This window comes from Lissotriton vulgaris, chromosome 4_1 (assembly GCF_964263255.1).
Source record: "Lissotriton vulgaris chromosome 4_1, aLisVul1.2, whole genome shotgun sequence".
NCBI classification, from domain to species: Eukaryota; Metazoa; Chordata; class Amphibia; order Caudata; family Salamandridae; genus Lissotriton; species Lissotriton vulgaris.
This window is the reverse complement of record NC_141691.1, coordinates 512,193,609-512,202,797: the sequence shown is the minus strand read 5'-3', so window position 1 is coordinate 512,202,797 and position 9,189 is coordinate 512,193,609.

Sequence of the window (9,189 nt, the reverse complement as noted above, 5' to 3'; positions counted from 1 at the left end):
ATGACACAGCAAGGTAGAAACTCTGAGGGTACCTTTTTGGGATATATACACCATATCTTTGCGGGGGCAGGCAGAGGAGAAAAGACTTCTATGCTGAAATACTGACGCAAGGCTCTGAGGTTCCTGCACACAGACACTCCAGCTCGTAGTGGTCTGACATCCCTCGGGGATGTCCATTTCGAGACCAAGATGGGGTCCCACAGTCTTTCACTTCAGGTAATGGGGTTGGCTTCAGCCTAGGGAGATTCTTGGCTCTACGCCTACATACATGCTAAGTACCCTTAGGTATATCTAGTTAGGGTTGCATCTTAGTAGTAAACATTATTAAAGTCATGTATTTTTATACCTGCCTGCATTAATTGTTTTAGCATTATGGTAGGAATCTTCCATCCATTTACCCTATTGTTGCTTATAAACATTTATATCTGTTTCTGTCTTATGGATGTTTCAACACACCTATTTTACACTAGAATGATGCTGGTTAATTAAATGTTTTTTGAAAAACATCCCTACCTTTTATTCTGTGTTTCTCTGAGACAAAGTGAGCACGAGTGACTGAGCAAAATGTACTATACTGTTTCCATGAGCTCTGATGGGAAAGGGTTGTCATGTTCAATAGTTGCCAAGAACTATACTCTCCTTGGTAAGAGGAGTTTATAGTGGCACTGTGAGCTAGATGGTATACAGGTGAACATACACAATGGGGGTCTCTGGAATCAGGATGGACACCAATCCCACAGTCTGTGTTGTCTAAACGTGCAGATTCTATGTAGGTTCATAGAAACTACATGACATGGTGCCGCCAACATTGGTTTGGTACTCATTTAATGGTCAAATCTGAGTAGTTCAGTTGTGCTTTTCTCAGAGACCCTTACTTACACTTACCCAGAGATGTGGGAAGGGAAAAATCTGCTGCAGCTGAATGGGCATATCCTATGTATTGGCAATAGGTTTATTCAAGCTTGAAGGACAAATAGTTTCTATTGTGCATAAAACATTATCCCAGTTTCCTCTAAACTTTTTCAACACTGGCGGATGAAGACATCGCTGAGCCAGCACTATGTGTGAATGTAGTGAGGGAAGAAGAGCTGAAAGGTGAAATAAGCATTTTAGAAAATGTCAGGACTGCCCTTACTTTAAATTTTGCTGACTATGGAGTCACATCTAGAGGTGGGAAAGTAACATTTGTAATCGAGGCACATGAGTCCCACAGAACAGAGGTATTGTATTCATGGGTTAAATTCCCACCAGCAGATGTACGCACAAATACATTTCATTCATACACTGAAGATGAAATGCCAGAGGAATATTGTCCCCGGGAGGACATTGAAGTTCCGCTCACCTACCAGGAGCACATAAACTGGTTTAAAGGTGCCATCCCACGCACAAAAGATAAAGTAAGTCTTGGTCGACAAAGTAAAGACGGAGCGACCTGGCCGGTCCTAGAGCCTTACACACTGCATCCAGACAGTGACAAAATGCAGGTAGAAGACTTACGTCCACTACACAAAGAAATAACAAATCTTTACAGAAACCTGACACAGTTTGTGATGAGAACACTTACACTTCAGCCAACAAGGGATACACCAACAGGAAAAAATTCAGGGGTTTGCAACTAAAAGAACTCCACAAAAGCTATGAGCAGTTATGGGTAAAATGCCCACTAAACATGAGCAAATGCCATACTGGATAGCTCAGAAAGGAACACAGTTAGAGGCAGTGTTTCCACACACAAGCCCTCAGGAAAATCCTAGAATACTAACAATCTGCTTGCCTATGGCGATAGGTCCCCAGGTAGAGGATTGCACCTCTTGGGGTACAGTTTTCGCTGCCATATATACCAGAACTCATGGTATCCCTTCAATATCTCTAATACCATCTGTACTAAGACAAATACAGAATGAGATTAGAGCAGAACCTGCTCTGAACTTAGGGATGAAATTATTCAGAAATGTTGCCCAGGTGTCAACTATTAAGTTAGCAAATATAAAAGGGGAGGCAGTGGCAATACGGCAAAGCCTGAGGGATTTCACTCCTTTACAACAGGAGCAAGAATTACCTAAAATTATCAGAGATACATATGACAAATTAGGTAGAGATAATTTGGGAGCTAGAGCAAAAAAACCTCAACTCATGGATGGACCTGATAAGGAAAACACCACGCAAGCTCCTGATTCTTACAAGAAGAAATGGGACAAAAACAAACAAAGTAAGATAAAGAACAGATCACAATCAAGGGGTGGGACTCCAAAACAGGAGCCCTTCGATAGGAGGTAGAACTGTAGGAATCGTGGTAACATTAAGAAACCTGATAGGTATCAGGATACTGATACACATTCCTTTCAATGTTCATCAAAAAACTCCAAGAGGGATGGACAGTCAGAAGACAGACAAGTAGAACAGAAAAAGTCCAGATATACACATCATGCATTGGACTATAATATCAAAAAAGAAGGTAAACCCAAATCAAAGGTAGCAGGCCTTGAAGTTAGACATGCCAAGGATACTGAGGAATCAACTTCTGAACAGGGACTGTGCTCTGACGATACTAGACAGCGCGGCAGAAGTAACAATAGCTCACCAGAACCTTATGGAATTTCTGGTGACAGCGGCGTTGAATGAACATATCACAGTGGAGACACCTGATATGAGGGTAAGTGTCACACACCCATTATTTTAAATGACAATCCAAATGGAGGGGGACAAACCCAGACAAATTAAAGGTTTCTTTTGGGACATCCTTACATATGGCTATGACATTCTTTTTACTGAAAACGATTGGCCGCCTGAGATTGTTATAGAGTGCCCAAAGGGAAAAACTGTCATTTTACCGGCTTTTCCCATCCTCATTCCAGTATACTTAGAACATTTATATGCACAGGAGTGGGCTGTAGCACTTGCTCTAGCATTATATCAAAACCACGGAGGTGGGATACTGTGAGAAGCGAAAAAATAAGTCTGACAGATCTTAAATCAATTTCAAAACAAAGGTGTAACAGAGAATAGCACCTCTTCAATGAACAATCCTTTGTTTCCCGTAATAAAGCCTTAAAATTCATTCCGTCTAGTTTTAGACTACTGACATCTGAACACATGCACAAAACAATTGCAGCACAGAATGCACACAGTACCGCATTATTGCATAACATTGTGCGGAAGAAATACAAAACAACACTAGATATCTCAAATTGATTTTTCTGCCAAAATATAGCACCTGAGAGCAGATATTTGGCATCATTCTCAGCCCTTACCTCTCAGCGTCAATTCTGTTGACTACCCCAATGATATAGGAATAGCCCGGGTTTGTTCTAAGCTAGAGTAACAGAGTTACTTCAAAAATTTTGATGAAGAGGCATTGTCCTATGTCGATTATATTTATCTGATTGATGATGATTTATTGAACCATTTGATCAGAGTGAGCAACATAAATTTGGGGTTCGCCTCTAAAGGCTAAAAATTCAACTTTAAAAAATCGAAAATAGCCCACCGCAATGTCCTATTTTTGGGATATGAGCTCTCAAGTGAAGGGAAAAGCCTAGCCGCTAACTTTTTTAGAAAAGAGTATGCTGCTCCAACCTCCAAAATCTATGAAAAATGTACAATCCATTTTAGGATTTCAAAATTTTGGCAGAACCTACATTGCGCAGAAAAAGTAAAACCTTTCTACGATTTTATCAGACCTGATTTTTCAATTAGACATTGGACACAGGAACACACGGATATTCTTCGTTCCTTACAATCTCACATGATAGCTTCCAAACACCTACACACACATGTAAATACCACAAATCTGGTAATTCGTGTAATCAATCAATCAGGGTACACTTACCTAACCATCAATGAAGGTGAAACAGTGCCCGTACCACACAAATCACACTTGTACACAAATGCTGAAATGCGTTTTGCTTCTACAGAAAAAATTCTGACAGCAGTACAGACTGGTGGAGTGAGAGAAAGAGCTCTGACTCGGGAAAAAAATTATTGTTGTAACTCCACTACCAACCTTTGAGGCTGCTACAAAAGCTAGTGTTCCAAATGCAATAGCGCTACATCCGCGATGGATACAATGGGCTAATTCTCTCACTGCAACACATGTAGACCTACAAATTTGATTCTACACTACAAAGACATGTATTCCTGCAATACGAACAAGAATATCCTCTCCAAAATGAAATAATGCTTCTGGATCAGTATGAATACATTATTTCCACTGATGGTTCTGCTCAGCCTGCAATAGGTAGTAAACAGCAATACAGCGCAGCTTGTACAATTGTAAAAGAACATATGCAGGATGGCAAATCCCACCCTAGCAGTATGAAGACACAGTCTCTGAGACTGCACCGCACAGCTGGCAGAATTCAAAGCCCTATTACTGGCACTAATACAAACTGATCTGGAATTCTTCACACTTATAGCGTGCAATTAGTTTTACTGGGCCCGATTCACAGAACTAACTTGAGACTAAATCTTAAACTTACTACTCTTGGTATTCACAGAATGCACTTACTACTTTTGGTATTCACAGAATGGATTTACGACTACTAACTTTACGTCCGCACTCGGGCCATAAATTCTGGCCTGGGGGCGGAGCTTCCGGCACGGAGGTGGAGTTTCCGGCCCAGAGGTGGAGATTTCAGCCATGGCTAAATCCCCACCTCAAATCCAGAAGCAACGCCTCCAAACTAGAAGCTCCGCCTCTGGGCTGCAAGCTCCGCCTCCAGGCGGGAAGCTCCGCCTGAGCCGGAATTTAAAGCCCGAGTGCGGACGTAAAGGTAGTAGTCGTAAATCCATTTTGTGAATACCATAAGTAGTGAGTGCATTCTGTGAATACCAAAAGTAGTAAGTTTAGGATTTTGTCTTAAGTTAATTCTGTGAATCGGGCCCACTGTGTCTAGTCTTACAATGAATATCTGTACTACTGGGATCATATTGGGTTTAAAGACTCAAAAGGCTGCACAATAAAGCACAAAATGCTTTGGGATCAAGTGGTAGAGTTGAAAAAAGTCTTGCTGAGAGCTCATATGATATGCACGTTGAAGGGAATATTTAACCAAGGCGACAGTACAAACTGCTGACGTAGCTGCAATCACTCGTTCTAGTATGAGAATAGAGGGAAGCACAATGTTAGCTGTCATTGCTTCACGAAAAAACAGCATAGCCTTAACGAAAAAACAGCATAGCCTTAACGAAACATTTTCCACTCAAGTACTCCGACAAGTTAGATGCAAAAAATATTCTGTATGCTCAAATTCCAGGAGGAGGGGATAGAGTTATACCAAACATGGATTGCAGATTAGGGTTAAATCTAGCTGCACACAAAGGTATAGGTTCTGCACATGCAGGTGTTACTGCAACTGTTTCATTACTGACACAATGCTCTTGGTGGCCAGGTCTAACTAAACAGAGAAATCCACTTGTCCTTGACTGCGACATCTTTCAGCAGAGAAAGGTTTCCACAGTAGCCTGCCCAGCACAAACACCATTACTAATATTAGACAGACTGTGTCTATTTGGACCACTGCGGCCCCTTACAATCTGATGGGGCTTACAAGTACATCTTGCTGGCAGTAGATTCATGTTCTAGATTCCTGCGGGTATGGCCTCAGCGCTCAGCTGATGCTTAAACTGCTATAAAAGATTTGCAAGTATTTATAGGGACATACGCAGTTGGTGTTTAGCTCTCAGGGTTACGAGGAAACAATGGGAAGTTTGGGTGTTGCATTGTGGTACTCCTCTTTGTACCATCCTGAGGGAAATTCGGTCATGGAAAGGTAAAAACAGGACTTAAAGCAATCTTTAACAGCAAAAGTATTAGGCTTATATGGTAGTTGGGTCAATGACCTATATGGGGTCCAGCGGGAACACACAATACCATGCCAAGAAGTTCCCTAGGAGGTGTCACCCCTTACGAAGTCCTATTTGGGACAAGAATGTGGGTACCTGATCTCAATTATGAAAAGGACTGTGGCAGATAAAAAACCTTTAAACATCAATAAATGTTTGACTTTTTTTACAGGATCTTAATGAATTCCAGGTACTACAAAGCAATGTGCAAGTAAAATGCACTACCGCTGGGGAAGTGAAATCAGTCACGGCAAGACTTGCCTGGACCCCAAAAGTCAGGGATCTGGTCAGGGAAAAGATTGTGGACAAGAAAGAATTTGGGCCATCATACAGAAAGCCTTACCCGTGCTGGCTGTCGAAGGAACAAGATCAGTACTTCTTACGCCTCTTTCCGGCAAGAAAGAAAAGAAATAGATTCATCTCAATTGATCCAATCAAACCACACTATGTGGCCGATCTTGAATAGCAGGCAACTTGGGTTCATGAGTAGCCACCTTTATCCTCTCGCTACCATAGAGGAAGTTCAGACAGAAAGACTTATAACATTTGAAGCGTCTAAAATTCGAAGTGATGGAGTTTTCAATAATAAAAATGGTATTTTTTCCTATTGAATTTGAACATCAAAATATAAATGAAACACAGATATCAATTTAGTCTAACACCGAAATCTATATCAATATGCCTTTACAAGAGACATCTGCCAGTTCAACAAAACCTGCTGAGCTACCAAAGATAGATAAAACAGCATCTGGCCACTTCATTGATTTCAACACAATTTCTCTGGATCCAAGTGAACCTGAGTCACCGCCAGCTCCAGTTTCCCTCAAAAAACAACTTCATGATCTTTACATTTTTCTGAAAAAGACATAGCTGGTTTTACCATGGCTACAGCTCTTGATAATAACAGGAATGCTGTTCCTACTATTTTGAATACATTTTTTGACAGTCTTTTCTTAGATCGTGAATAGACAATATCTCCCAGAACACCCTGCTGTATTAAAAGTGAACTTGGTACTGAAAATTCATACGCCATCTCAACGTGAACTGAGAGACCTGTCATATGTGAACATTGCAGTGGTTACCGTTCCTGACAGAAGAGTTTGGGACAGGGTTTCATATGATGTATTGGGTCTCACTGAACTTTTGAAAATACTGTTTGTGTTCAAAATTTCAAAATTTCTTTAAATGAGATCATTACCTCCAGTACATAATCTGGCGATTGGGATTTTGAAACAGTTAATAATATACTGTCTGATTTAGAATTGTCTGTATCATTTACGAAAAATGAAATGTTTGATGACTCCTCTGATTTTTTCACAGTGTTCTGTTATCAACCCTATGGTCATCACTGTCTGCATAAAACAAGTGCACCACATAATGTTTTCACATATAACCAATGGGAACATTGCCCAACACCACCGAAAGGTAGTTCGTTTGCTTATTTTTCTGGGTTTAATACATCAGATCCACACTCATATTATTCTAAGCTGGTACCTACATCTGCAAAGAAAAGTATGCTCAATAACATGAAACAGATACACTCTGCATCCTTTATTGCCCACCTGTCTGAACAGGGTTTCAACTTATGGAAAGATACTATAGACATACATTTTGTCAGGGGCACTAAGGACTAGCAGGTTCAGGGTACGGAGGTACTATTTAGAGTGCCTCATACTACAATAAATTATTTTCCTGAACAACACTGTGCAATGGACTTCCTGTCTTGGCTTAGCCAAGATTAGAGACTTGAACACACCTCGTATTCCCTTGCTTTCACACTTAGGGGGATAGCAAAACTAAGCAGAAAATTGTGAAGGTACACTAAATGACATCATGCATGGCATTTCATACAATTCAAAAGACTCCAATTGGAAGGGATGGTTAGTTTGGCCTATCGACACACATAGGTGTCAGTCAAGATTCAGGGGTTTCCGCAAAATGTTCAGTCAGTATCCATAGGCCTGACCTACACTATGTACAACATGAATTGGGGGTGGTGACATCATACAGTGTTGGGAAGTTATGCCTAGATTGGCTATGTACCTCAACACTGTCTAGGTTGAAACAACACTGGTCTCTACTCTCAGATGACATGGATCTAAGGGATTTCTTGCCAGGTCCCTGAAAGCCACGTTAGAATAAAGCTCTTCCATTGGCTGTTTATAATAAAATTTGGAAAATCTCTCAACAGGAAGCTGTGGAGAGATTACTTGAAATTGACAGAATTAACTTAGAAAAAGCTTTAGCTGTGGTTCAAAATGGCATGACCACAATAACATCCACGATTTTTTCACTGGGCAACATTGTATCTTCTGCTATAGATATAATCGAACAAGCTCTGTTCACAATTACAACACTGACAATCACAGTTAGGCTCTATTGTGTCATTAAGCTGGACACTCAATTATTGCCCTCTCGTTATGTGCCCTGGTGATATATCAACAGTACTCTGTTCTCTGCATATCATTTGACTGAGAAGCAAACAACAATGGCACAAAGGGATGCAAAATATCCAATGTTGTGCATTGAAGAATTATACCAATTACCTTTCAACGTGGCAGAGTCACCATCCACAGAATGGTTAATTCATGGCCATATTACATGACCAGGTAGGCAGGTATGAAGCAATGTGTAGGGAATTCATCCGTGAATCTTGGGAATTACTGTATATATTTAGAGGCAGGAACGGGGACACTGAAGTGTTTTGCAGCAGCACAGATGGCGAGAATTCTCTGAGTGGATCTCTCATTTGCCAGGTTATTATGCTTCACAGGGCCTGTAACGGTTCAGTAGCTAACTTATCCTGTCATTTGTAGGGTTCCCCAGTTACAGTGAATAATCCAGTGCTCAGGCTGCTCTCGAATGGGAGTTACTTCATGCTGAATGGTCAAGGTTGTTGTAGGATTCTTCCAGGCATCCCATATCTTGTCACTGTAAGGTCCAGGGTTACTTGTTATATGCAAGTACTGTTTCCACCGACCCATACAGTCAGGGAGGCACCGTTATGGCCTTTATTGAATTTTTCCTTTATACAGTTTGATACTCTGAGCTGAATAAAAGCCATGCTTTTCCAGAAAGACGTGCCCTTAACCTCAGCCTGAGAGACTTTTGATCTCCAGGTTGCAAGGTCCTCTGCTCAGATACTGGTACTGGTATGAACTAACTGCCCTTTCCATTTTGGAGAAATGGTACAGCAGATCTTGAACATGTCTGATATGAAGGGTATAGTATATCTATTTGAGACCATAGGTTCTAGACTGTTAAGCACCTTTCAGACAGTCTTCGGAGTGATTCCAGCTTTTATACACTACATATTTGGCAGCAGTTTTGGAGGACTTCCACTAA